The following is a 25,258-nucleotide window of genomic DNA, read 5'->3' on the forward strand; positions in this document are numbered from 1 at the left end:
AGCAAAATGAACAAAAAACATTGAATTCAATTCTTTCTGATTTTAGAAACTGCATTAAAGAAGGGGTGCACCGGTCCTGGAGATACTGCAATACCAGGTCAATGCGTGGAGTGGACAGAGCAAGCTCTTTTTCCATCTCCCTGTTCTAAAAATCCATTTAATATATGGTCCCCAGATAGGGGACGTATCAGATATTAAACTGATAAGAACAGATACTACACTTGATCTTAGCCAAAAGGCCGAGAAGCGATAACCAGAATTGGTTTCAAACTACGGAGCCACCCAAGGATCCTGAAAAGTCCATTTGTGGAGATGAGCTCCTGGACTCCCGTTAAGAAGACATGTTGTCAACCTCTAGATCCCTTACATGCCTGCACTTTTCGGCTTACTGCTGCTGCAATCCACGCGTTTTAGATCTGCATAACTCCACCTCTTTAAACACAGCACCTTCACCCCCTGCTGTTCCCACCCGCCTCAACACCGTTGGAAGGGAGGAGAACCAATTAAGGCGGGGGGTGGGGTGGAACGAGCAGCTGTCTACCCTTAGCAGGAGGGCTCCTGATTACATACCTCTCCTGCTGCTGCTGCTGCTGCTGGCTGTCCAGCAGCAGACTGAAGGTGGCTGCTGCTGTGCACAGGTATATAAAGGCTCAGAGCCTATTATGACACGCGCAGCCAGCGTTCCATTGCCACATTCCATCTACTGCAGGCAGGATACCTGGCTGGCTGAATGTCGCTGAGAAGCTCACAGAGACCGCCATAAGCAACAGTTTAACAGAATGCCACAGACTAATCAACCAAACTTTTTGGGTTGGGTTCTCTTTTATAGTCTGCAGGCATTAAATGAAAGAAGTCAGTGTTCCAGCAGAAGGAGACAACGTTTCAGAAAAGGCATTGTAGCAAACCAAAAAAGAAATTTTAAGCGCAGCAGAGTAACCAGCGCACATACCTGTTAGCTCAGGTGAGTTTAAAAGGCTGCTGTTGATAACAAGGGCATTTGCTAAATAGATGGTGTGTGTGCAACAATATACTGAAAGGTCAATTATATTGTGCAGCTTATCTCACCACCTGTAGTTATTTAGGTGAAAGCTCCAAAATGCTTGCCTAATATGTCTGTTTATCCAAAAGGAAGTAAAAAGGGAGAGCTAGAAAGATAGCATTGCATCACATTACATGGCAATGCAATGCACAGTTGCTGAAGTTGAACCAAAATGAGCTTGTAATCTGGCTTCTGCAACTTTGAACATGAAAAATCCAATGAGGAGAAGAAAAGCAAAGCCAAAGAGTCCATCCCAAAATCCGACAAACAAGCAAAATGAACAAAAAACATTGAATTCAATTCTTTCTGATTTTAGAAACTGCATTAAAGAAGGGGTGCACCGGTCCTGGAGATACTGCAATACCAGGTCAATGCGTGGAGTGGACAGAGCAAGCTCTTTTTCCATCTCCCTGTTCTAAAAATCCATTTAATATATGGTCCCCAGATAGGGGACGTATCAGATATTAAACTGATAAGAACAGATACTACACTTGATCTTAGCCAAAAGGCCGAGAAGCGATAACCAGAATTGGTTTCAAACTACGGAGCCACCCAAGGATCCTGAAAAGTCCATTTGTGGAGATGAGCTCCTGGACTCCCGTTAAGAAGACATGTTGTCAACCTCTAGATCCCTTACATGCCTGCACTTTTCGGCTTACTGCTGCTGCAATCCACGCGTTTTAGATCTGCATAACTCCACCTCTTTAAACACAGCACCTTCACCCCCTGCTGTTCCCACCCGCCTCAACACCGTTGGAAGGGAGGAGAACCAATTAAGGCGGGGGGTGGGGTGGAACGAGCAGCTGTCTACCCTTAGCAGGAGGGCTCCTGATTACATACCTCTCCTGCTGCTGCTGCTGCTGGCTGTCCAGCAGCAGACTGAAGGTGGCTGCTGCTGTGCACAGGTATATAAAGGCTCAGAGCCTATTATGACACGCGCAGCCAGCGTTCCATTGCCACATTCCATCTACTGCAGGCAGGATACCTGGCTGGCTGAATGTCGCTGAGAAGCTCACAGAGACCGCCATAAGCAACAGTTTAACAGAATGCCACAGACTAATCAACCAAACTTTTTGGGTTGGGTTCTCTTTTATAGTCTGCAGGCATTAAATGAAAGAAGTCAGTGTTCCAGCAGAAGGAGACAACGTTTCAGAAAAGGCATTGTAGCAAACCAAAAAAGAAATTTTAAGCGCAGCAGAGTAACCAGCGCACATACCTGTTAGCTCAGGTGAGTTTAAAAGGCTGCTGTTGATAACAAGGGCATTTGCTAAATAGATGGTGTGTGTGCAACAATATACTGAAAGGTCAATTATATTGTGCAGCTTATCTCACCACCTGTAGTTATTTAGGTGAAAGCTCCAAAATGCTTGCCTAATATGTCTGTTTATCCAAAAGGAAGTAAAAAGGGAGAGCTAGAAAGATAGCATTGCATCACATTACATGGCAATGCAATGCACAGTTGCTGAAGTTGAACCAAAATGAGCTTGTAATCTGGCTTCTGCAACTTTGAACATGAAAAATCCAATGAGGAGAAGAAAAGCAAAGCCAAAGAGTCCATCCCAAAATCCGACAAACAAGCAAAATGAACAAAAAACATTGAATTCAATTCTTTCTGATTTTAGAAACTGCATTAAAGAAGGGGTGCACCGGTCCTGGAGATACTGCAATACCAGGTCAATGCGTGGAGTGGACAGAGCAAGCTCTTTTTCCATCTCCCTGTTCTAAAAATCCATTTAATATATGGTCCCCAGATAGGGGACGTATCAGATATTAAACTGATAAGAACAGATACTACACTTGATCTTAGCCAAAAGGCCGAGAAGCGATAACCAGAATTGGTTTCAAACTACGGAGCCACCCAAGGATCCTGAAAAGTCCATTTGTGGAGATGAGCTCCTGGACTCCCGTTAAGAAGACATGTTGTCAACCTCTAGATCCCTTACATGCCTGCACTTTTCAGCTTGCTGCTGCTGCAATCCACGCGTTTTAGATCTGCATAACTCCACCTCTTTAAACACAGCACCTTCACCCCCTGCTGTTCCCACCCGCCTCAACACCGTTGGAAGGGAGGAGAACCAATTAAGGCGGGGGGTGGGGTGGAACGAGCAGCTGTCTACCCTTAGCAGGAGGGCTCCTGATTACATACCTCTCCTGCTGCTGCTGCTGCTGGCTGTCCAGCAGCAGACTGAAGGTGGCTGCTGCTGTGCACAGGTATATAAAGGCTCAGAGCCTATTATGACACGCGCAGCCAGCGTTCCATTGCCACATTCCATCTACTGCAGGCAGGATACCTGGCTGGCTGAATGTCGCTGAGAAGCTCACAGAGACCGCCATAAGCAACAGTTTAACAGAATGCCACAGACTAATCAACCAAACTTTTTGGGTTGGGTTCTCTTTTATAGTCTGCAGGCATTAAATGAAAGAAGTCAGTGTTCCAGCAGAAGGAGACAACGTTTCAGAAAAGGCATTGTAGCAAACCAAAAAAGAAATTTTAAGCGCAGCAGAGTAACCAGCGCACATACCTGTTAGCTCAGGTGAGTTTAAAAGGCTGCTGTTGATAACAAGGGCATTTGCTAAATAGATGGTGTGTGTGCAACAATATACTGAAAGGTCAATTATATTGTGCAGCTTATCTCACCACCTGTAGTTATTTAGGTGAAAGCTCCAAAATGCTTGCCTAATATGTCTGTTTATCCAAAAGGAAGTAAAAAGGGAGAGCTAGAAAGATAGCATTGCATCACATTACATGGCAATGCAATGCACAGTTGCTGAAGTTGAACCAAAATGAGCTTGTAATCTGGCTTCTGCAACTTTGAACATGAAAAATCCAATGAGGAGAAGAAAAGCAAAGCCAAAGAGTCCATCCCAAAATCCGACAAACAAGCAAAATGAACAAAAAACATTGAATTCAATTCTTTCTGATTTTAGAAACTGCATTAAAGAAGGGGTGCACCGGTCCTGGAGATACTGCAATACCAGGTCAATGCGTGGAGTGGACAGAGCAAGCTCTTTTTCCATCTCCCTGTTCTAAAAATCCATTTAATATATGGTCCCCAGATAGGGGACGTATCAGATATTAAACTGATAAGAACAGATACTACACTTGATCTTAGCCAAAAGGCCGAGAAGCGATAACCAGAATTGGTTTCAAACTACGGAGCCACCCAAGGATCCTGAAAAGTCCATTTGTGGAGATGAGCTCCTGGACTCCCGTTAAGAAGACATGTTGTCAACCTCTAGATCCCTTACATGCCTGCACTTTTCGGCTTGCTGCTGCTGCAATCCACGCGTTTTAGATCTGCATAACTCCACCTCTTTAAACACAGCACCTTCACCCCCTGCTGTTCCCACCCGCCTCAACACCGTTGGAAGGGAGGAGAACCAATTAAGGCGGGGGGTGGGGTGGAACGAGCAGCTGTCTACCCTTAGCAGGAGGGCTCCTGATTACATACCTCTCCTGCTGCTGCTGCTGCTGGCTGTCCAGCAGCAGACTGAAGGTGGCTGCTGCTGTGCACAGGTATATAAAGGCTCAGAGCCTATTATGACACGCGCAGCCAGCGTTTCATTGCCACATTCCATCTACTGCAGGCAGGATACCTGGCTGGCTGAATGTCGCTGAGAAGCTCACAGAGACCGCCATAAGCAACAGTTTAACAGAATGCCACAGACTAATCAACCAAACTTTTTGGGTTGGGTTCTCTTTTATAGTCTGCAGGCATTAAATGAAAGAAGTCAGTGTTCCAGCAGAAGGAGACAACGTTTCAGAAAAGGCATTGTAGCAAACCAAAAAAGAAATTTTAAGCGCAGCAGAGTAACCAGCGCACATACCTGTTAGCTCAGGTGAGTTTAAAAGGCTGCTGTTGATAACAAGGGCATTTGCTAAATAGATGGTGTGTGTGCAACAATATACTGAAAGGTCAATTATATTGTGCAGCTTATCTCACCACCTGTAGTTATTTAGGTGAAAGCTCCAAAATGCTTGCCTAATATGTCTGTTTATCCAAAAGGAAGTAAAAAGGGAGAGCTAGAAAGATAGCATTGCATCACATTACATGGCAATGCAATGCACAGTTGCTGAAGTTGAACCAAAATGAGCTTGTAATCTGGCTTCTGCAACTTTGAACATGAAAAATCCAATGAGGAGAAGAAAAGCAAAGCCAAAGAGTCCATCCCAAAATCCGACAAACAAGCAAAATGAACAAAAAACATTGAATTCAATTCTTTCTGATTTTAGAAACTGCATTAAAGAAGGGGTGCACCGGTCCTGGAGATACTGCAATACCAGGTCAATGCGTGGAGTGGACAGAGCAAGCTCTTTTTCCATCTCCCTGTTCTAAAAATCCATTTAATATATGGTCCCCAGATAGAGGACGTATCAGATATTAAACTGATAAGAACAGATACTACACTTGATCTTAGCCAAAAGGCCGAGAAGCGATAACCAGAATTGGTTTCAAACTACGGAGCCACCCAAGGATCCTGAAAAGTCCATTTGTGGAGATGAGCTCCTGGACTCCCGTTAAGAAGACATGTTGTCAACCTCTAGATCCCTTACATGCCTGCACTTTTCGGCTTGCTGCTGCTGCAATCCACGCGTTTTAGATCTGCATAACTCCACCTCTTTAAACACAGCACCTTCACCCCCTGCTGTTCCCACCCGCCTCAACACCGTTGGAAGGGAGGAGAACCAATTAAGGCGGGGGGTGGGGTGGAACGAGCAGCTGTCTACCCTTAGCAGGAGGGCTCCTGATTACATACCTCTCCTGCTGCTGCTGCTGCTGCTGGCTGTCCAGCAGCAGACTGAAGGTGGCTGCTGCTGTGTACAGGTATATAAAGGCTCAGAGCCTATTATGACACGCGCAGCCAGCGTTCCATTGCCACATTCCATCTACTGCAGGCAGGATACCTGGCTGGCTGAATGTCGCTGAGAAGCTCACAGAGACCGCCATAAGCAACAGTTTAACAGAATGCCACAGACTAATCAACCAAACTTTTTGGGTTGGGTTCTCTTTTATAGTCTGCAGGCATTAAATGAAAGAAGTCAGTGTTCCAGCAGAAGGAGACAACGTTTCAGAAAAGGCATTGTAGCAAACCAAAAAAGAAATTTTAAGCGCAGCAGAGTAACCAGCGCACATACCTGTTAGCTCAGGTGAGTTTAAAAGGCTGCTGTTGATAACAAGGGCATTTGCTAAATAGATGGTGTGTGTGCAACAATATACTGAAAGGTCAATTATATTGTGCAGCTTATCTCACCACCTGTAGTTATTTAGGTGAAAGCTCCAAAATGCTTGCCTAATATGTCTGTTTATCCAAAAGGAAGTAAAAAGGGAGAGCTAGAAAGATAGCATTGCATCACATTACATGGCAATGCAATGCACAGTTGCTGAAGTTGAACCAAAATGAGCTTGTAATCTGGCTTCTGCAACTTTGAACATGAAAAATCCAATGAGGAGAAGAAAAGCAAAGCCAAAGAGTCCATCCCAAAATCCGACAAACAAGCAAAATGAACAAAAAACATTGAATTCAATTCTTTCTGATTTTAGAAACTGCATTAAAGAAGGGGTGCACCGGTCCTGGAGATACTGCAATACCAGGTCAATGCGTGGAGTGGACAGAGCAAGCTCTTTTTCCATCTCCCTGTTCTAAAAATCCATTTAATATATGGTCCCCAGATAGGGGACGTATCAGATATTAAACTGATAAGAACAGATACTACACTTGATCTTAGCCAAAATGCCGAGAAGCGATAACCAGAATTGGTTTCAAACTACGGAGCCACCCAAGGATCCTGAAAAGTCCATTTGTGGAGATGAGCTCCTGGACTCCCGTTAAGAAGACATGTTGTCAACCTCTAGATCCCTTACATGCCTGCACTTTTCGGCTTGCTGCTGCTGCAATCCACGCGTTTTAGATCTGCATAACTCCACCTCTTTAAACACAGCACCTTCACCCCCTGCTGTTCCCACCCGCCTCAACACCGTTGGAAGGGAGGAGAACCAATTAAGGCGGGGGGTGGGGTGGAACGAGCAGCTGTCTACCCTTAGCAGGAGGGCTCCTGATTACATACCTCTCCTGCTGCTGCTGCTGCTGGCTGTCCAGCAGCAGACTGAAGGTGGCTGCTGCTGTGCACAGGTATATAAAGGCTCAGAGCCTATTATGACACGCGCAGCCAGCGTTTCATTGCCACATTCCATCTACTGCAGGCAGGATACCTGGCTGGCTGAATGTCGCTGAGAAGCTCACAGAGACCGCCATAAGCAACAGTTTAACAGAATGCCACAGACTAATCAACCAAACTTTTTGGGTTGGGTTCTCTTTTATAGTCTGCAGGCATTAAATGAAAGAAGTCAGTGTTCCAGCAGAAGGAGACAACGTTTCAGAAAAGGCATTGTAGCAAACCAAAAAAGAAATTTTAAGCGCAGCAGAGTAACCAGCGCACATACCTGTTAGCTCAGGTGAGTTTAAAAGGCTGCTGTTGATAACAAGGGCATTTGCTAAATAGATGGTGTGTGTGCAACAATATACTGAAAGGTCAATTATATTGTGCAGCTTATCTCACCACCTGTAGTTATTTAGGTGAAAGCTCCAAAATGCTTGCCTAATATGTCTGTTTATCCAAAAGGAAGTAAAAAGGGAGAGCTAGAAAGATAGCATTGCATCACATTACATGGCAATGCAATGCACAGTTGCTGAAGTTGAACCAAAATGAGCTTGTAATCTGGCTTCTGCAACTCTGAACATGAAAAATCCAATGAGGAGAAGAAAAGCAAAGCCAAAGAGTCCATCCCAAAATCCGACAAACAAGCAAAATGAACAAAAAACATTGAATTCAATTCTTTCTGATTTTAGAAACTGCATTAAAGAAGGGGTGCACCGGTCCTGGAGATACTGCAATACCAGGTCAATGCGTGGAGTGGACAGAGCAAGCTCTTTTTCCATCTCCCTGTTCTAAAAATCCATTTAATATATGGTCCCCAGATAGGGGACGTATCAGATATTAAACTGATAAGAACAGATTTTTTTGATTGAATATATCTTTTATTAGCACAAAAAATAAGTTAACAGACAGTGTACAGTGCCGCAGCCCAGTACACACAGAATTCTACATCATATTTACATAGCATGAGGATACGACGCACTAACTAGACACATCACACCCCTATGCTACACAAAACACTCAATCTGAAAGAAAAAGCATGTCAATCAATACAGTACGACGAACCGTGATAAGGGATGGGGATTGGGAAAAAGGGGATGGGGAGGGGAAAATCACATGCCCGAAGCTTTATTGAAAGACAAGACACATAAGGGGAGAGGGGGAGGAGGGGTTTAGTCCTCGTCCTCGTCCTCCGGACCGTCCATGATGGAATAGTCTCTGAGCAGGCTGTGGATCAGCCTGCGGCAGTCCTGGATGGACATCCTCTCCCTCCTCAAGATGAGCCGGTTCCTGGCGACCCAAACGGCATCCTTGAAGCAGTTCATAAGGCGCCAAGCCTCCTGGATGGCTCCGACGGTATGAACCCCAGGGAAGAGTCCGTAAAGCACAGAATGGTGCGATAGGCTCGCCCTGGGGACAGAGTTCCTCAGGTCGTCCTCAAGTGCAGTCAATAGGCGCTGTGCAAATCCGCAGTCCCAAAAAGTGTGCAAAGATGTTTCCTCCACGAAGGGGCACCTTGGGCAGTACCGGGTCTTGCACAGGTTCCGGGCATGCATGAATGACCGGACGGGCAGTCCGCCCTGAATCGCCATCCACGACAAGTCCTTGTGCCCGTTGGTCAGCCTGTCAGACGACACATTTGTCCACACAGTCTCCAGCGTGTCCTGGTGAAGTCCTGTGATGTTCTCCACGTCATCCTTGGCTCTGATTAGCTTGTGGATAGTTTTGGGCTTCCACAAGTCGGGCTTGAGTCCCTCCAGTTGATGCTCCCCCACAAATCGAACGACGTCTCCGTAGAACCATGGCGTCGTCCAGTTGTAGGGGAAGGAGCTGTCCCACTTGTCCCAGCCGAGTCGCCTTCAAAGAGGAAGTAGGAAGAAGCGAGACATGGACCTGCCCGCGGAGCCATTCTTGACTTGCAAAGTCCGGCGGACACAATCACACACAAAAGAGGATCGCAGGAGGGTGGGGATATCTGGAACGCCCTTCCCACCCTTGCGAGGCTCCTTGTACATGACGGCCCGCCTGACTCTGTCCATCTTGGATCCCCAGACAAAGTGAAACACTGTCCTGGTAATGGCCCTGCACACAGTGACGTGTGGGGGCCAGGCCTGCGCCGTGTACTGCAAGACGGGCAGGACCTCATTACGCAGGACGAGTGCCTTACCCTCACAAGTGAGGTGTCTGAGGCTTCAGAGTCCGATCCGTTGCTTCACCTTGGCCAAGCATTCTTGCCAGGACTTGAGGGCCGCTCCTTCCTTCCCGAACCAGACTCCCAGCACCTTGAGGAAATCCGGTTGAATGTTGAAGGGGAAGGGGGCGGAGGAGGCCGGCTGCCAATCCCAGAAGAGCATGGCTTCCGACTTCCTGCAGTTGACTTTGGCCCCTGAAGCCCGGCCGAACCTCTCACACGTCTGGACGAGGGCGTCGACTGAACCACGATCAGCGCAGAAGACGGTGACGTCGTCCATGTAGAGCGAGCACTTGACCTCGTGTCGTCCCGGACCCGGTGCGGTGATCCCTCTGATCTCTCCATTCTGCCGGATAGCCTCTGCGAAGAGTTCTATAACACAAACAAAAAGAAGAGGTGATAGAGGGCAGCCTTGTCTGACCCCAGAGAGGACAGGGAAGGGGTCAGTCTTCCAGCCGTTCACCAACACCGAGCTGTGGATATCAAAATACATCAGACGGACATACGAACAAAACATGTTACCCAAACCTAACCGGTGCAGAGCTCGGCCCATGAACTCGTGGGAAACCCGGTCGAAGGCCTTCTCCTGATCCAAGGAGACCAGGGCCGCGTGTGCGCGGCGGACCTTGATGTACTCGACCGTGTCCCGCACGAGAGCGAGGCTGTCTGCGATGCGACGTCCAGGGATGCCGCAGGTCTGGTCCGGGTGGATGATCCGTCCGATGACCGTCTTAAGTCGTGTCGCCATCGTCTTGGCCAGGATCTTGTAGTCCACGTTGAGCAGAGTGATGGGACGCCAATTCCTCAGGTCGCACCTCTCTCCCTTCCGCTTGTACAGGATCGTGACCATTCCTTCCCTCAAAGATGGAGGCATTCTACCCTCCACCACCATCTCCTCGTACAGGTCCAACAGGTCCGGACAGATGAGGTCTCCCAGCGCTACATAGAGCTCCGCTGGAAGACCATCACTGCCCGGGGTCCTGCCGGTCCTAAAGGATTTAGCGGCAAAGAGCAATTCGCCCACCATCAGAGGTTTGTCCAAGGCTGCCGTGCCTGCAGGATCAAGATGGTTAGTGATACCTGACAGGAACTTATCAGCAGCGTCGGGGTCGGTAGTCTTGTGGGAGTAGAGTTCGCTGTAGAAGTCGCTGACGACCCTCATCACGTCCTCCTTCCCACGTCGCATGTTTCCGCTCTCGTCTCGCAGCTCGTTCAGGGGCGTGTGACCGGCATGAAGTTTCCTCAAAAAGAATGAGTTACATTTCTCACCCTTCTCCAGATTCTCCACTTTGGAACGGAAGATGATTCGCTTGGACTCCTCCTCAAAGTGCCTTTTCAGGCTCTTCTTGGTCTCCTCCAGCTCCTCCCTCACGTCCCAGCCACAGTGAAGAAGGTCCTGCAGCGACCGCAGCTCGCGCTGCAGCCCTCTGAAGTCCCTCCTCTTCTCACACTCCTGTTGTCGACCCTTGGCCTGAAAGAAACAGCGAAACTCAAGTTTAACATATTCCCACCAATCAGAGACTGTTTAGAAGCTACCCTTGTAGGACTGCCACATTGCGTAGGCTGCTCTCAGCTCCTCCACGACTTCATCCTGAGCCAGCAGAGCACAATTCAGCTTCCAGGAGCCGGGGCCGGACGGAAAACCGTCGCCGAGGACACCTTGTAAGTGAATGGCTCTGTGGTCGGAGAAGAAGCAGGAGACCATCGAGTGCCTACTCTGCCTGACTGCCCGAGAGGTGAACACAAAGTCAATCCTGGAGCGGAGTGAGCCATCGGGTCGGCTCCACGAATAGTTCGTGGAGCCTCTCCCCATGGAGCCCACCACGTCCTGAAGAGAGGCCTCGGTTACCATCTCGATGAGCAGCTTGGACGTGATGTCCAACTTGGCAGATGTGCCAGAACTACGACCGTCCTCCTCGATGGGGCAGTTGAAATCCCCGACCATCACTAAGGTCCTGGTGGTGGCAAGCTGAAGCCGCAGGGTCTGGAAAAGCTCCAAACGCTCATTCTTCAGTGGGGACGCATACACGTTGATGAACCTGACAGGTTCTCCCGCCCAGTTGCCATCTACAACAAGAGCCCTGCCGCAGATGAGCTCCTGGACGGACTCAAGCGTGAATGCGCCCCCCCTGATCAGAATTGCGACCCCCGCAGACTTGCAGTCACCCCCACCGGACCAGTAGGATGGACCGTGGGACCACTCCCTGGCCAGATGTTTGAAGGACCTAGAGGAGGGAAGGGAACATTCCTGCAACATATAAACATCACACAACTGGGAAGTAAGGAAGGCATAAATAGTCTGACGTCTGAACTTGTCCTTGATGCTCCTGACATTAATGGAAAATAAGTTAATATTAGCCATCATGTAGGGAAAAAAGAAAAAGTTAGCGCAGGCAATACACCTTAGTTACCACTCCGGTCGGGTGGTCCCTCGTCGGTGTTGACTGCTGGTGACGGGATCACCAGCAGGCCCTCTTCCTCCATCTGGTCAAGCAGCGCGGCCTCAATCTCGGCGACCACCAGTTCCTCCTCTTCTGGCTCGGCCACCAGGGTCTCAACCATGTGCTCCATCTCTTCTGGCTCAGGGAGGGTATCCTCCTTTTCGCCTACGAAATCCAGAATCTTCTTTTTGGAGGATTCAGTAGCAGGGCTGTCCTCCACCTTCCTCTTTCCCCGGGTTGGAACTGGGGAGACAAGAAGGGGAAAATCCTCCTCGGAATAGATAGCGGCGGGTGGAGGAAAGGTTAATTCCACCGCTACCATGGTCTGGGGAGGGAGAGTGGCTGCCGGGGCAGGGGAAAGGACACCTGCTGAGGAGTAGGGGAAGGAGGAAGAGGAAGTGGAATCCTCAGCAGTGGTGGCCGGGGTGGGGGGGGATTGGACGGGGGTGGCAGGGGGAGGGATCGAGAGAGGGGTGACAGAACTCTTACCCTCCTTTGACTTTTTCTTCTGCTTCGGAGCTGCTGGGACCGTCGCTGGGGCTTTGGCCACCGACTCCTTGACCGCTTTGGCCTTGGTCGTCTCGGCCTTGGCCGCTGGGGCCTTGGTCGTCGCGTCCTTGACCTTCACAGGCCTGGTCGTCGGGGCCTTGTCCTCCGTAGCTGGGGTCGTCGCAACCACCGATGCCCAGGATCTCTCACGCCTGGGGCAATCCTTGTACAGATGAGCCGCCAGCCCACACAGGTTGCAGGACGTCTTCTTCGGGCAGTCCTTCGAGCTGTGTCCCGTCACTCGACAAATCCTGCAGGCATCCTCCTTGCAGTCCTTCATCTCGTGGCCGTTCTTGCCGCATCTCCTGCAGTTCCGCGGCATGTCCGGGTAATAGATGAGGCCGTAGGAGTTGCCCAGGGAGAATGTCGGGGGCAGGTGCCGAAGTCCGTCTGAGTACGCCAGGTCCCTGTGAAGTCTAACGGTCACCGACCACTTACCTGTCCAGAAGCCGAGTCCATTCAGGATGTGAGAGGGTTCCTTCACAACCAAACAGAAGCGTCTCAGGAAGGTACAGATGTCTTGGCCTGGGGTGTGCGGGTTGCGCATGGAGACCGTGATCCTCCTTTCATCCCTCTGGATAGGGCAGCTACCTGTAAAGGCAGAGAAAGAATTATCCGGTCCTTTTGCGCTTACCATTTCCCAGAACCTCCTGCAGGTGTTCACAGTGGCGAAGGTGACGAAGAAGATCCCCGTCAAGAAGGTCTGGATGCTGAGGGTGTCCGACCTGGAGAAGCCTCGATCCAGCAGCATCTTCTGGCAGAACACGTCCGAGGACATGTCCGGCACCCTCCCATCCACTTCCTTCAGCTTCAGGGCCACCGTCTGCCGCATCCATGGCTCCAGGGCTGGAGCTTCGTGGCGGGGCTTCTGGGGTCCCTTCTGCTGGCCAGTCGTGGAGGCAGAGTCCTTGGGGTCAGAATCGGCTCCTGGCTGGGCCCTCCTGGCTGTCCCCAGCTCCAGGCTCTTCTTTTCGGCCTTCCTCGCAGCGCTTGCCATGGCTTTCCTCCTGCAGTTACTTCTTGGAGCTGGATCTGGAACTCTTCCCGGAATGGGTGGAGCTATGCAGATTCTTCTCCCGTCGTGTTCTGGACAAATTCCCCGAAAGGTCTTTGTCTCGATGATTTTCTTCCTCGAAGATTCCACAGGACAGCCCGATTCTTCTCCGAGTCTTCGTCTTCTTCTGGATTCTTTAGAGCTTCTTCCTCCCACCGATATCCGCCTTCGTTCTCTGATGTCAGCTGGGCTCCGAAGCTCTTCTCCTTCCGAGTTCGATCGCTCTCGTCAAGTGTAGATCGTAGCTCTTGTGTTCTTAAAAGAACAGATACTACACTTGATCTTAGCCAAAAGGCCGAGAAGCGATAACCAGAATTGGTTTCAAACTACGGAGCCACCCAAGGATCCTGAAAAGTCCATTTGTGGAGATGAGCTCCTGGACTCCCGTTAAGAAGACATGTTGTCAACCTCTAGATCCCTTACATGCCTGCACTTTTCGGCTTGCTGCTGCTGCAATCCACGCGTTTTAGATCTGCATAACTCCACCTCTTTAAACACAGCACCTTCACCCCCTGCTGTTCCCACCCGCCTCAACACCGTTGGAAGGGAGGAGAACCAATTAAGGCGGGGGGTGGGGTGGAACGAGCAGCTGTCTACCCTTAGCAGGAGGGCTCCTGATTACATACCTCTCCTGCTGCTGCTGCTGCTGGCTGTCCAGCAGCAGACTGAAGGTGGCTGCTGCTGTGCACAGGTATATAAAGGCTCAGAGCCTATTATGACACGCGCAGCCAGCGTTCCATTGCCACATTCCATCTACTGCAGGCAGGATACCTGGCTGGCTGAATGTCACTGAGAAGCTCACAGAGACCGCCATAAGCAACAGTTTAACAGAATGCCACAGACTAATCAACCAAACTTTTTGGGTTGGGTTCTCTTTTATAGTCTGCAGGCATTAAATGAAAGAAGTCAGTGTTCCAGCAGAAGGAGACAACGTTTCAGAAAAGGCATTGTAGCAAACCAAAAAAGAAATTTTAAGCGCAGCAGAGTAACCAGCGCACATACCTGTTAGCTCAGGTGAGTTTAAAAGGCTGCTGTTGATAACAAGGGCATTTGCTAAATAGATGGTGTGTGTGCAACAATATACTGAAAGGTCAATTATATTGTGCAGCTTATCTCACCACCTGTAGTTATTTAGGTGAAAGCTCCAAAATGCTTGCCTAATATGTCTGTTTATCCAAAAGGAAGTAAAAAGGGAGAGCTAGAAAGATAGCATTGCATCACATTACATGGCAATGCAATGCACAGTTGCTGAAGTTGAACCAAAATGAGCTTGTAATCTGGCTTCTGCAACTTTGAACATGAAAAATCCAATGAGGAGAAGAAAAGCAAAGCCAAAGAGTCCATCCCAAAATCCGACAAACAAGCAAAATGAACAAAAAACATTGAATTCAAATCTTTCTGATTTTAGAAACTGCATTAAAGAAGGGGTGCACCGGTCCTGGAGATACTGCAATACCAGGTCAATGCGTGGAGTGGACAGAGCAAGCTCTTTTTCCATCTCCCTGTTCTAAAAATCCATTTAATATATGGTCCCCAGATAGGGGACGTATCAGATATTAAACTGATAAGAACAGATTTTTTTCTATCGAAAGCCCGAATTCGTGTACAAAACCCGAGTGCGCTTAAAAAAGTGACAAGTGCCACAAAAAAAGTGCACTAGGATGCTGGTCTTCTTGAAACCCTCTCCAAAAGGAGAAGGGTCCCCCAAACCATTCCCCGTCCCTCCGAGCCAAAAGGCCACAGCGAGGAACAGGGACAAAAAGCCACCTCCAGCCGAAGCCAGAGGCGACCCAATCTTACCCCCAGCACCTGCCCGAGTTCTCACCCGAGCAAGGCACTGGGAGCCAAAGACTGTGCTCCCCTCCCGGAAGAGGGGAGCCAACAACGCTCTCCTCCCAAAAGAGGAGAGCCAGGGGGGTTCAGGGGGGAGCGGAACCTGATGGCCACACACTCCCCCCCTAGACCTGCCAAGAGAGGAACCCGTAAGGGAACCGCATCCCGACAAAATCCTAGTAGGACGTGACACACGTGAATAAGTGGACACACAGTGACAAAGAAATTAAATAAATAGTGAAGGTTTCACAGTATAATACTGCCCGGACCTTCGACCGGGAATTGAAAAATTCCCCATCCTAAGGCCAGAAGGCCCGGAATAAGGGTGTGTGCGAAGAAAGAAAATTTGAAGTGCTTGTGCAAATGTGCCATAAACTCAAGTGGGGTTCCCAATCCCAGTGAGTTAAGGCACCCCAGGGTCACCACTCCTGGGGCACTTCACACTTCGGGCTTTCGATCTTCCCCGGCCCAATGGCGTCGATCCTGGGGGGCCATGCTTTCCACCAGATGACTATATTAGCCATCTGGCGTACTAACAAGCGCCTAAACCCCAGTGTGCATAATGTATCAATCTACTAGGGCGGCCAACATCCAAAACCGCCTTTTCGAAAGATACTACACTTGATCTTAGCCAAAAGGCCGAGAAGCGATAACCAGAATTGGTTTCAAACTACGGAGCCACCCAAGGATCCTGAAAAGTCCATTTGTGGAGATGAGCTCCTGGACTCCCGTTAAGAAGACATGTTGTCAACCTCTAGATCCCTTACATGCCTGCACTTTTTGGCTTGCTGCTGCTGCAATCCACGCGTTTTAGATCTGCATAACTCCACCTCTTTAAACACAGCACCTTCACCCCCTGCTGTTCCCACCCGCCTCAACACCGTTGGAAGGGAGGAGAACCAATTAAGGCGGGGGGTGGGGTGGAACGAGCAGCTGTCTACCCTTAGCAGGAGGGCTCCTGATTACATACCTCTCCTGCTGCTGCTGCTGCTGGCTGTCCAGCAGCAGACTGAAGGTGGCTGCTGCTGTGCACAGGTATATAAAGGCTCAGAGCCTATTATGACACGCGCAGCCAGCGTTCCATTGCCACATTCCATCTACTGCAGGCAGGATACCTGGCTGGCTGAATGTCACTGAGAAGCTCACAGAGACCGCCATAAGCAACAGTTTAACAGAATGCCACAGACTAATCAACCAAACTTTTTGGGTTGGGTTCTCTTTTATAGTCTGCAGGCATTAAATGAAAGAAGTCAGTGTTCCAGCAGAAGGAGACAACGTTTCAGAAAAGGCATTGTAGCAAACCAAAAAAGAAATTTTAAGCGCAGCAGAGTAACCAGCGCACATACCTGTTAGCTCAGGTGAGTTTAAAAGGCTGCTGTTGATAACAAGGGCATTTGCTAAATAGATGGTGTGTGTGCAACAATATACTGAAAGGTCAATTATATTGTGCAGCTTATCTCACCACCTGTAGTTATTTAGGTGAAAGCTCCAAAATGCTTGCCTAATATGTCTGTTTATCCAAAAGGAAGTAAAAAGGGAGAGCTAGAAAGATAGCATTGCATCACATTACATGGCAATGCAATGCACAGTTGCTGAAGTTGAACCAAAATGAGCTTGTAATCTGGCTTCTGCAACTTTGAACATGAAAAATCCAATGAGGAGAAGAAAAGCAAAGCCAAAGAGTCCATCCCAAAATCCGACAAACAAGCAAAATGAACAAAAAACATTGAATTCAAATCTTTCTGATTTTAGAAACTGCATTAAAGAAGGGGTGCACCGGTCCTGGAGATACTGCAATACCAGGTCAATGCGTGGAGTGGACAGAGCAAGCTCTTTTTCCATCTCCCTGTTCTAAAAATCCATTTAATATATGGTCCCCAGATAGGGGATGTATCAGATATTAAACTGATAAGAACAGATACTACACTTGATCTTAGCCAAAAGGCCGAGAAGCGATAACCAGAATTGGTTTCAAACTACGGAGCCACCCAAGGATCCTGAAAAGTCCATTTGTGGAGATGAGCTCCTGGACTCCCGTTAAGAAGACATGTTGTCAACCTCTAGATCCCTTACATGCCTGCACTTTTCGGCTTGCTGCTGCTGCAATCCACGCGTTTTAGATCTGCATAACTCCACCTCTTTAAACACAGCACCTTCACCCCCTGCTGTTCCCACCCGCCTCAACACCGTTGGAAGGGAGGAGAACCAATTAAGGCGGGGGGTGGGGTGGAACGAGCAGCTGTCTACCCTTAGCAGGAGGGCTCCTGATTACATACCTCTCCTGCTGCTGCTGCTGCTGGCTGTCCAGCAGCAGACTGAAGGTGGCTGCTGCTGTGCACAGGTATATAAAGGCTCAGAGCCTATTATGACACGCGCAGCCAGCGTTCCATTGCCACATTCCATCTACTGCAGGCAGGATACCTGGCTGGCTGAATGTCGCTGAGAAGCTCACAGAGACCGCCATAAGCAACAGTTTAACAGAATGCCACAGACTAATCAACCAAACTTTTTGGGTTGGGTTCTCTTTTATAGTCTGCAGGCATTAAATGAAAGAAGTCAGTGTTCCAGCAGAAGGAGACAACGTTTCAGAAAAGGCATTGTAGCAAACCAAAAAAGAAATTTTAAGCGCAGCAGAGTAACCAGCGCACATACCTGTTAGCTCAGGTGAGTTTAAAAGGCTGCTGTTGATAACAATGGCATTTGCTAAATAGATGGTGTGTGTGCAACAATATACTGAAAGGTCAATTATATTGTGCAGCTTATCTCACCACCTGTAGTTATTTAGGTGAAAGCTCCAAAATGCTTGCCTAATATGTCTGTTTATCCAAAAGGAAGTAAAAAGGGAGAGCTAGAAAGATAGCATTGCATTACATTACATGGCAATGCAATGCACAGTTGCTGAAGTTGAACCAAAATGAGCTTGTAATCTGGCTTCTGCAACTTTGAACATGAAAAATCCAATGAGGAGAAGAAAAGCAAAGCCAAAGAGTCCATCCCAAAATCCGACAAACAAGCAAAATGAACAAAAAACATTGAATTCAAATCTTTCTGATTTTAGAAACTGCATTAAAGAAGGGGTGCACCGGTCCTGGAGATACTGCAATACCAGGTCAATGCGTGGAGTGGACAGAGCAAGCTCTTTTTCCATCTCCCTGTTCTAAAAATCCATTTAATATATGGTCCCCAGATAGGGGACGTATCAGATATTAAACTGATAAGAACAGATACTACACTTGATCTTAGCCAAAAGGCCGAGAAGCGATAACCAGAATTGGTTTCAAACTACGGAGCCACCCAAGGATCCTGAAAAGTCCATTTGTGGAGATGAGCTCCTGGACTCCCGTTAAGAAGACATGTTGTCAACCTCTAGATCCCTTACATGCCTGCACTTTTCGGCTTGCTGCTGCTGCAATCCACGCGTTTTAGATCTGCATAACTCCACCTCTTTAAACACAGCACCTTCACCCCCTGCTGTTCCCACCCGCCTCAACACCATTGGAAGGGAGGAGAACCAATTAAGGCGGGGGGTGGGGTGGAACGAGCAGCTGTCTACCCTTAGCAGGAGGGCTCCTGATTACATACCTCTCCTGCTGCTGCTGCTGCTGGCTGTCCAGCAGCAGACTGAAGGTGGCTGCTGCTGTGCACAGGTATATAAAGGCTCAGAGCCTATTATGACACGCGCAGCCAGCGTTCCATTGCCACATTCCATCTACTGCAGGCAGGATACCTGGCTGGCTGAATGTCGCTGAGAAGCTCACAGAGACCGCCATAAGCAACAGTTTAACAGAATGCCACAGACTAATCAACCAAACTTTTTGGGTTGGGTTCTCTTTTATAGTCTGCAGGCATTAAATGAAAGAAGTCAGTGTTCCAGCAGAAGGAGACAACGTTTCAGAAAAGGCATTGTAGCAAACCAAAAAAGAAATTTTAAGCGCAGCAGAGTAACCAGCGCACATACCTGTTAGCTCAGGTGAGTTTAAAAGGCTGCTGTTGATAACAAGGGCATTTGCTAAATAGATGGTGTGTGTGCAACAATATACTGAAAGGTCAATTATATTGTGCAGCTTATCTCACCACCTGTAGTTATTTAGGTGAAAGCTCCAAAATGCTTGCCTAATATGTCTGTTTATCCAAAAGGAAGTAAAAAGGGAGAGCTAGAAAGATAGCATTGCATCACATTACATGGCAATGCAATGCACAGTTGCTGAAGTTGAACCAAAATGAGCTTGTAATCTGGCTTCTGCAACTTTGAACATGAAAAATCCAATGAGGAGAAGAAAAGCAAAGCCAAAGAGTCCATCCCAAAATCCGACAAACAAGCAAAATGAACAAAAAACATTGAATTCAATTCTTTCTGATTTTAGAAACTGCATTAAAGAAGGGGTGCACCGGTCCTGGAGATACTGCAATACCAGGTCAATGCGTGGAGTGGACAGAGCAAGCTCTTTTTCCATCTCCCTGTTCTAAAAATCCATTTAATATATGGTCCCCAGATAGGGGACGTATCAGATATTAAACTGATAAGAACAGATACTACACTTGATCTTAGCCAAAAGGCCGAGAAGCGATAACCAGAATTGGTTTCAAACTACGGAGCCACCCAAGGATCCTGAAAAGTCCATTTGTGGAGATGAGCTCCTGGACTCCCGTTAAGAAGACATGTTGTCAACCTCTAGATCCCTTACATGCCTGCACTTTTCGGCTTGCTGCTGCTGCAATCCACGCGTTTTAGATCTGCATAACTCCACCTCTTTAAACACAGCACCTTCACCCCCTGCTGTTCCCACCCGCCTCAACACCGTTGGAAGGGAGGAGAACCAATTAAGGCGGGGGGTGGGGTGGAACGAGCAGCTGTCTACCCTTAGCAGGAGGGCTCCTGATTACATACCTCTCCTGCTGCTGCTGCTGCTGGCTGTCCAGCAGCAGACTGAAGGTGGCTGCTGCTGTGCACAGGTATATAAAGGCTCAGAGCCTATTATGACACGCGCAGCCAGCGTTCCATTGCCACATTCCATCTACTGCAGGCAGGATACCTGGCTGGCTGAATGTCGCTGAGAAGCTCACAGAGACCGCCATAAGCAACAGTTTAACAGAATGCCACAGACTAATCAACCAAACTTTTTGGGTTGGGTTCTCTTTTATAGTCTGCAGGCATTAAATGAAAGAAGTCAGTGTTCCAGCAGAAGGAGACAACGTTTCAGAAAAGGCATTGTAGCAAACCAAAAAAGAAATTTTAAGCGCAGCAGAGTAACCAGCGCACATACCTGTTAGCTCAGGTGAGTTTAAAAGGCTGCTGTTGATAACAAGGGCATTTGCTAAATAGATGGTGTGTGTGCAACAATATACTGAAAGGTCAATTATATTGTGCAGCTTATCTCACCACCTGTAGTTATTTAGGTGAAAGCTCCAAAATGCTTGCCTAATATGTCTGTTTATCCAAAAGGAAGTAAAAAGGGAGAGCTAGAAAGATAGCATTGCATCACATTACATGGCAATGCAATGCACAGTTGTTGAAGTTGAACCAAAATGAGCTTGTAATCTGGCTTCTGCAACTTTGAACATGAAAAATCCAATGAGGAGAAGAAAAGCAAAGCCAAAGAGTCCATCCCAAAATCCGACAAACAAGCAAAATGAACAAAAAACATTGAATTCAATTCTTTCTGATTTTAGAAACTGCATTAAAGAAGGGGTGCACCGGTCCTGGAGATACTGCAATACCAGGTCAATGCGTGGAGTGGACAGAGCAAGCTCTTTTTCCATCTCCCTGTTCTAAAAATCCATTTAATATATGGTCCCCAGATAGGGGACGTATCAGATATTAAACTGATAAGAACAAATACTACACTTGATCTTAGCCAAAAGGCCGAGAAGCGATAACCAGAATTGGTTTCAAACTACGGAGCCACCCAAGGATCCTGAAAAGTCCATTTGTGGAGATGAGCTCCTGGACTCCCGTTAAGAAGACATGTTGTCAACCTCTAGATCCCTTACATGCCTGCACTTTTCGGCTTGCTGCTGCTGCAATCCACGCGTTTTAGATCTGCATAACTCCACCTCTTTAAACACAGCACCTTCACCCCCTGCTGTTCCCACCCGCCTCAACACCGTTGGAAGGGATGAGAACCAATTAAGGCGGGGGGTGGGGTGGAACGAGCAGCTGTCTACCCTTAGCAGGAGGGCTCCTGATTACATACCTCTCCTGCTGCTGCTGCTGCTGGCTGTCCAGCAGCAGACTGAAGGTGGCTGCTGCTGTGCAGAGGTATATAAAGGCTCAGAGCCTATTATGACACGCGCAGCCAGCGTTCCATTGCCACATTCCATCTACTGCAGGCAGGATACCTGGCTGGCTGAATGTCGCTGAGAAGCTCACAGAGACCGCCATAAGCAACAGTTTAACAGAATGCCACAGACTAATCAACCAAACTTTTTGGGTTGGGTTCTCTTTTATAGTCTGCAGGCATTAAATGAAAGAAGTCAGTGTTCCAGCAGAAGGAGACAACGTTTAAGAAAAGGCATTGTAGCAAACCAAAAAAGAAATTTTAAGCGCAGCAGAGTAACCAGCGCACATACCTGTTAGCTCAGGTGAGTTTAAAAGGCTGCTGTTGATAACAAGGGCATTTGCTAAATAGATGGTGTGTGTGCAACAATATACTGAAAGGTCAATTATATTGTGCAGCTTATCTCACCACCTGTAGTTATTTAGGTGAAAGCTCCAAAATGCTTGCCTAATATGTCTGTTTATCCAAAAGGAAGTAAAAAGGGAGAGCTAGAAAGATAGCATTGCATCACATTACATGGCAATGCAATGCACAGTTGCTGAAGTTGAACCAAAATGAGCTTGTAATCTGGCTTCTGCAACTTTGAACATGAAAAATCCAATGAGGAGAAGAAAAGCAAAGCCAAAGAGTCCATCCCAAAATCCGACAAACAAGCAAAATGAACAAAAAACATTGAATTCAATTCTTTCTGATTTTAGAAACTGCATTAAAGAAGGGGTGCACCGGTCCTGGAGATACTGCAATACCAGGTCAATGCGTGGAGTGGACAGAGCAAGCTCTTTTTCCATCTCCCTGTTCTAAAAATCCATTTAATATATGGTCCCCAGATAGGGGACGTATCAGATATTAAACTGATAAGAACAGATACTACACTTGATCTTAGCCAAAAGGCCGAGAAGCGATAACCAGAATTGGTTTCAAACTACGGAGCCACCCAAGGATCCTGAAAAGTCCATTTGTGGAGATGAGCTCCTGGACTCCCGTTAAGAAGACATGTTGTCAACCTCTAGATCCCTTACATGCCTGCACTTTTCGGCTTGCTGCTGCTGCAATCCACGCGTTTTAGATCTGCATAACTCCACCTCTTTAAACACAGCACCTTCACCCCCTGCTGTTCCCACCCGCCTCAACACCGTTGGAAGGGAGGAGAACCAATTAAGGCGGGGGGTGGGGTGGAACGAGCAGCTGTCTACCCTTAGCAGGAGGGCTCCTGATTACATACCTCTCCTGCTGCTGCTGCTGCTGGCTGTCCAGCAGCAGACTGAAGGTGGCTGCTGCTGTGCACAGGTATATAAAGGCTCAGAGCCTATTATGACACGCGCAGCCAGCGTTCCATTGCCACATTCCATCTACTGCAGGCAGGATACCTGGCTGGCTGAATGTCGCTGAGAAGCTCACAGAGACCGCCATAAGCAACAGTTTAACAGAATGCCACAGACTAATCAACCAAACTTTTTGGGTTGGGTTCTCTTTTATAGTCTGCAGGCATTAAATGAAAGAAGTCAGTGTTCCAGCAGAAGGAGACAACGTTTCAGAAAAGGCATTGTAGCAAACCAAAAAAGAAATTTTAAGCGCAGCAGAGTAACCAGCGCACATACCTGTTAGCTCAGGTGAGTTTAAAAGGCTGCTGTTGATAACAAGGGCATTTGCTAAATAGATGGTGTGTGTGCAACAATATACTGAAAGGTCAATTATATTGTGCAGCTTATCTCACCACCTGTAGTTATTTAGGTGAAAGCTCCAAAATGCTTGCCTAATATGTCTGTTTATCCAAAAGGAAGTAAAAAGGGAGAGCTAGAAAGATAGCATTGCATCACATTACATGGCAATGCAATGCACAGTTGCTGAAGTTGAACCAAAATGAGCTTGTAATCTGGCTTCTGCAACTTTGAACATGAAAAATCCAATGAGGAGAAGAAAAGCAAAGCCAAAGAGTCCATCCCAAAATCCGACAAACAAGCAAAATGAACAAAAAACATTGAATTCAATTCTTTCTGATTTTAGAAACTGCATTAAAGAAGGGGTGCACCGGTCCTGGAGATACTGCAATACCAGGTCAATGCGTGGAGTGGACAGAGCAAGCTCTTTTTCCATCTCCCTGTTCTAAAAATCCATTTAATATATGGTCCCCAGATAGGGGACGTATCAGATATTAAACTGATAAGAACAGATACTACACTTGATCTTAGCCAAAAGGCCGAGAAGCGATAACCAGAATTGGTTTCAAACTACGGAGCCACCCAAGGATCCTGAAAAGTCCATTTGTGGAGATGAGCTCCTGGACTCCCGTTAAGAAGACATGTTGTCAACCTCTAGATCCCTTACATGCCTGCACTTTTCGGCTTGCTGCTGCTGCAATCCACGCGTTTTAGATCTGCATAACTCCACCTCTTTAAACACAGCACCTTCACCCCCTGCTGTTCCCACCCGCCTCAACACCGTTGGAAGGGAGGAGAACCAATTAAGGCGGGGGGTGGGGTGGAACGAGCAGCTGTCTACCCTTAGCAGGAGGGCTCCTGATTACATACCTCTCCTGCTGCTGCTGCTGCTGGCTGTCCAGCAGCAGACTGAAGGTGGCTGCTGCTGTGCACAGGTATATAAAGGCTCAGAGCCTATTATGACACGCGCAGCCAGCGTTCCATTGCCACATTCCATCTACTGCATGCAGGATACCTGGCTGGCTGAATGTCGCTGAGAAGCTCACAGAGACCGCCATAAGCAACAGTTTAACAGAATGCCACAGACTAATCAACCAAACTTTTTGGGTTGGGTTCTCTTTTATAGTCTGCAGGCATTAAATGAAAGAAGTCAGTGTTCCAGCAGAAGGAGACAACGTTTCAGAAAAGGCATTGTAGCAAACCAAAAAAGAAATTTTAAGCGCAGCAGAGTAACCAGCGCACATACCTGTTAGCTCAGGTGAGTTTAAAAGGCTGCTGTTGATAACAAGGGCATTTGCTAAATAGATGGTGTGTGTGCAACAATATACTGAAAGGTCAATTATATTGTGCAGCTTATCTCACCACCTGTAGTTATTTAGGTGAAAGCTCCAAAATGCTTGCCTAATATGTCTGTTTATCCAAAAGGAAGTAAAAAGGGAGAGCTAGAAAGATAGCATTGCATCACATTACATGGCAATGCAATGCACAGTTGCTGAAGTTGAACCAAAATGAGCTTGTAATCTGGCTTCTGCAACTTTGAACATGAAAAATCCAATGAGGAGAAGAAAAGCAAAGCCAAAGAGTCCATCCCAAAATCCGACAAACAAGCAAAATGAACAAAAAACATTGAATTCAATTCTTTCTGATTTTAGAAACTGCATTAAAGAAGGGGTGCACCGGTCCTGGAGATACTGCAATACCAGGTCAATGCGTGGAGTGGACAGAGCAAGCTCTTTTTCCATCTCCCTGTTCTAAAAATCCATTTAATATATGGTCCCCAGATAGGGGACGTATCAGATATTAAACTGATAAGAACAGATACTACACTTGATCTTAGCCAAAAGGCCGAGAAGCGATAACCAGAATTGGTTTCAAACTACGGAGCCACCCAAGGATCCTGAAAAGTCCATTTGTGGAGATGAGCTCCTGGACTCCCGTTAAGAAGACATGTTGTCAACCTCTAGATCCCTTACATGCCTGCACTTTTCGGCTTGCTGCTGCTGCAATCCACGCGTTTTAGATCTGCATAACTCCACCTCTTTAAACACAGCACCTTCA

At 47.6% G+C, this 25,258-nt stretch overlaps 14 non-coding genes and 3 pseudogenes across 14 annotated transcripts; all 17 read right to left on the bottom strand.

Annotated features, from left to right (window-relative positions):
- Nucleotides 1–60: 60 nt before the first annotated feature.
- Nucleotides 61–251, bottom strand: LOC141274919 (U2 spliceosomal RNA). Its single transcript, XR_012323179.1, has one exon. It is a non-coding gene; the product is annotated as a U2 spliceosomal RNA (small nuclear RNA).
- Nucleotides 252–1,369: 1,118 nt separating this feature from the next.
- Nucleotides 1,370–1,560, bottom strand: LOC141274920 (U2 spliceosomal RNA). The gene has a single exon (XR_012323180.1). It is a non-coding gene; the product is annotated as a U2 spliceosomal RNA (small nuclear RNA).
- A 1,115-nt stretch (nt 1,561–2,675) lies between these two features.
- LOC141274921 (U2 spliceosomal RNA) lies at nt 2,676–2,866 on the bottom strand. Its single transcript, XR_012323181.1, has one exon. It is a non-coding gene; the product is annotated as a U2 spliceosomal RNA (small nuclear RNA).
- A 1,115-nt stretch (nt 2,867–3,981) lies between these two features.
- On the bottom strand, nt 3,982–4,172 carry LOC141274922 (U2 spliceosomal RNA). Its single transcript, XR_012323182.1, has one exon. It is a non-coding gene; the product is annotated as a U2 spliceosomal RNA (small nuclear RNA).
- Nucleotides 4,173–5,287: 1,115 nt separating this feature from the next.
- On the bottom strand, nt 5,288–5,478 carry LOC141149598 (U2 spliceosomal RNA). The gene has a single exon (XR_012245890.1). It is a non-coding gene; the product is annotated as a U2 spliceosomal RNA (small nuclear RNA).
- A 1,118-nt stretch (nt 5,479–6,596) lies between these two features.
- Nucleotides 6,597–6,787, bottom strand: LOC141149995 (U2 spliceosomal RNA). Its single transcript, XR_012246269.1, has one exon. It is a non-coding gene; the product is annotated as a U2 spliceosomal RNA (small nuclear RNA).
- A 1,115-nt stretch (nt 6,788–7,902) lies between these two features.
- Nucleotides 7,903–8,096, bottom strand: LOC141150268 (U2 spliceosomal RNA). Its single transcript, XR_012246525.1, has one exon. It is a non-coding gene; the product is annotated as a U2 spliceosomal RNA (small nuclear RNA).
- Nucleotides 8,097–13,660: 5,564 nt separating this feature from the next.
- On the bottom strand, nt 13,661–13,738 carry LOC141151035 (U2 spliceosomal RNA; annotated as a pseudogene).
- A 1,115-nt stretch (nt 13,739–14,853) lies between these two features.
- LOC141150389 (U2 spliceosomal RNA) lies at nt 14,854–15,034 on the bottom strand (annotated as a pseudogene).
- Nucleotides 15,035–15,823: 789 nt separating this feature from the next.
- LOC141151196 (U2 spliceosomal RNA) lies at nt 15,824–15,915 on the bottom strand (annotated as a pseudogene).
- Nucleotides 15,916–17,030: 1,115 nt separating this feature from the next.
- LOC141149686 (U2 spliceosomal RNA) lies at nt 17,031–17,221 on the bottom strand. Its single transcript, XR_012245976.1, has one exon. It is a non-coding gene; the product is annotated as a U2 spliceosomal RNA (small nuclear RNA).
- A 1,115-nt stretch (nt 17,222–18,336) lies between these two features.
- On the bottom strand, nt 18,337–18,527 carry LOC141274923 (U2 spliceosomal RNA). Its single transcript, XR_012323183.1, has one exon. It is a non-coding gene; the product is annotated as a U2 spliceosomal RNA (small nuclear RNA).
- Nucleotides 18,528–19,642: 1,115 nt separating this feature from the next.
- LOC141274924 (U2 spliceosomal RNA) lies at nt 19,643–19,833 on the bottom strand. The gene has a single exon (XR_012323184.1). It is a non-coding gene; the product is annotated as a U2 spliceosomal RNA (small nuclear RNA).
- A 1,115-nt stretch (nt 19,834–20,948) lies between these two features.
- Nucleotides 20,949–21,139, bottom strand: LOC141149790 (U2 spliceosomal RNA). The gene has a single exon (XR_012246074.1). It is a non-coding gene; the product is annotated as a U2 spliceosomal RNA (small nuclear RNA).
- Nucleotides 21,140–22,254: 1,115 nt separating this feature from the next.
- LOC141274925 (U2 spliceosomal RNA) lies at nt 22,255–22,445 on the bottom strand. The gene has a single exon (XR_012323185.1). It is a non-coding gene; the product is annotated as a U2 spliceosomal RNA (small nuclear RNA).
- Nucleotides 22,446–23,560: 1,115 nt separating this feature from the next.
- LOC141274926 (U2 spliceosomal RNA) lies at nt 23,561–23,751 on the bottom strand. The gene has a single exon (XR_012323186.1). It is a non-coding gene; the product is annotated as a U2 spliceosomal RNA (small nuclear RNA).
- Nucleotides 23,752–24,866: 1,115 nt separating this feature from the next.
- LOC141274927 (U2 spliceosomal RNA) lies at nt 24,867–25,057 on the bottom strand. Its single transcript, XR_012323187.1, has one exon. It is a non-coding gene; the product is annotated as a U2 spliceosomal RNA (small nuclear RNA).
- Nucleotides 25,058–25,258: the final 201 nt, after the last annotated feature.

This window comes from Phyllobates terribilis, unplaced genomic scaffold, assembly GCF_046119375.1.
Source record: "Phyllobates terribilis strain yellow unplaced genomic scaffold, ASM4611937v1 Scaffold_5__5_contigs__length_657084704, whole genome shotgun sequence".
NCBI lineage: Eukaryota > Metazoa > Chordata > Amphibia > Anura > Dendrobatidae > Phyllobates > Phyllobates terribilis.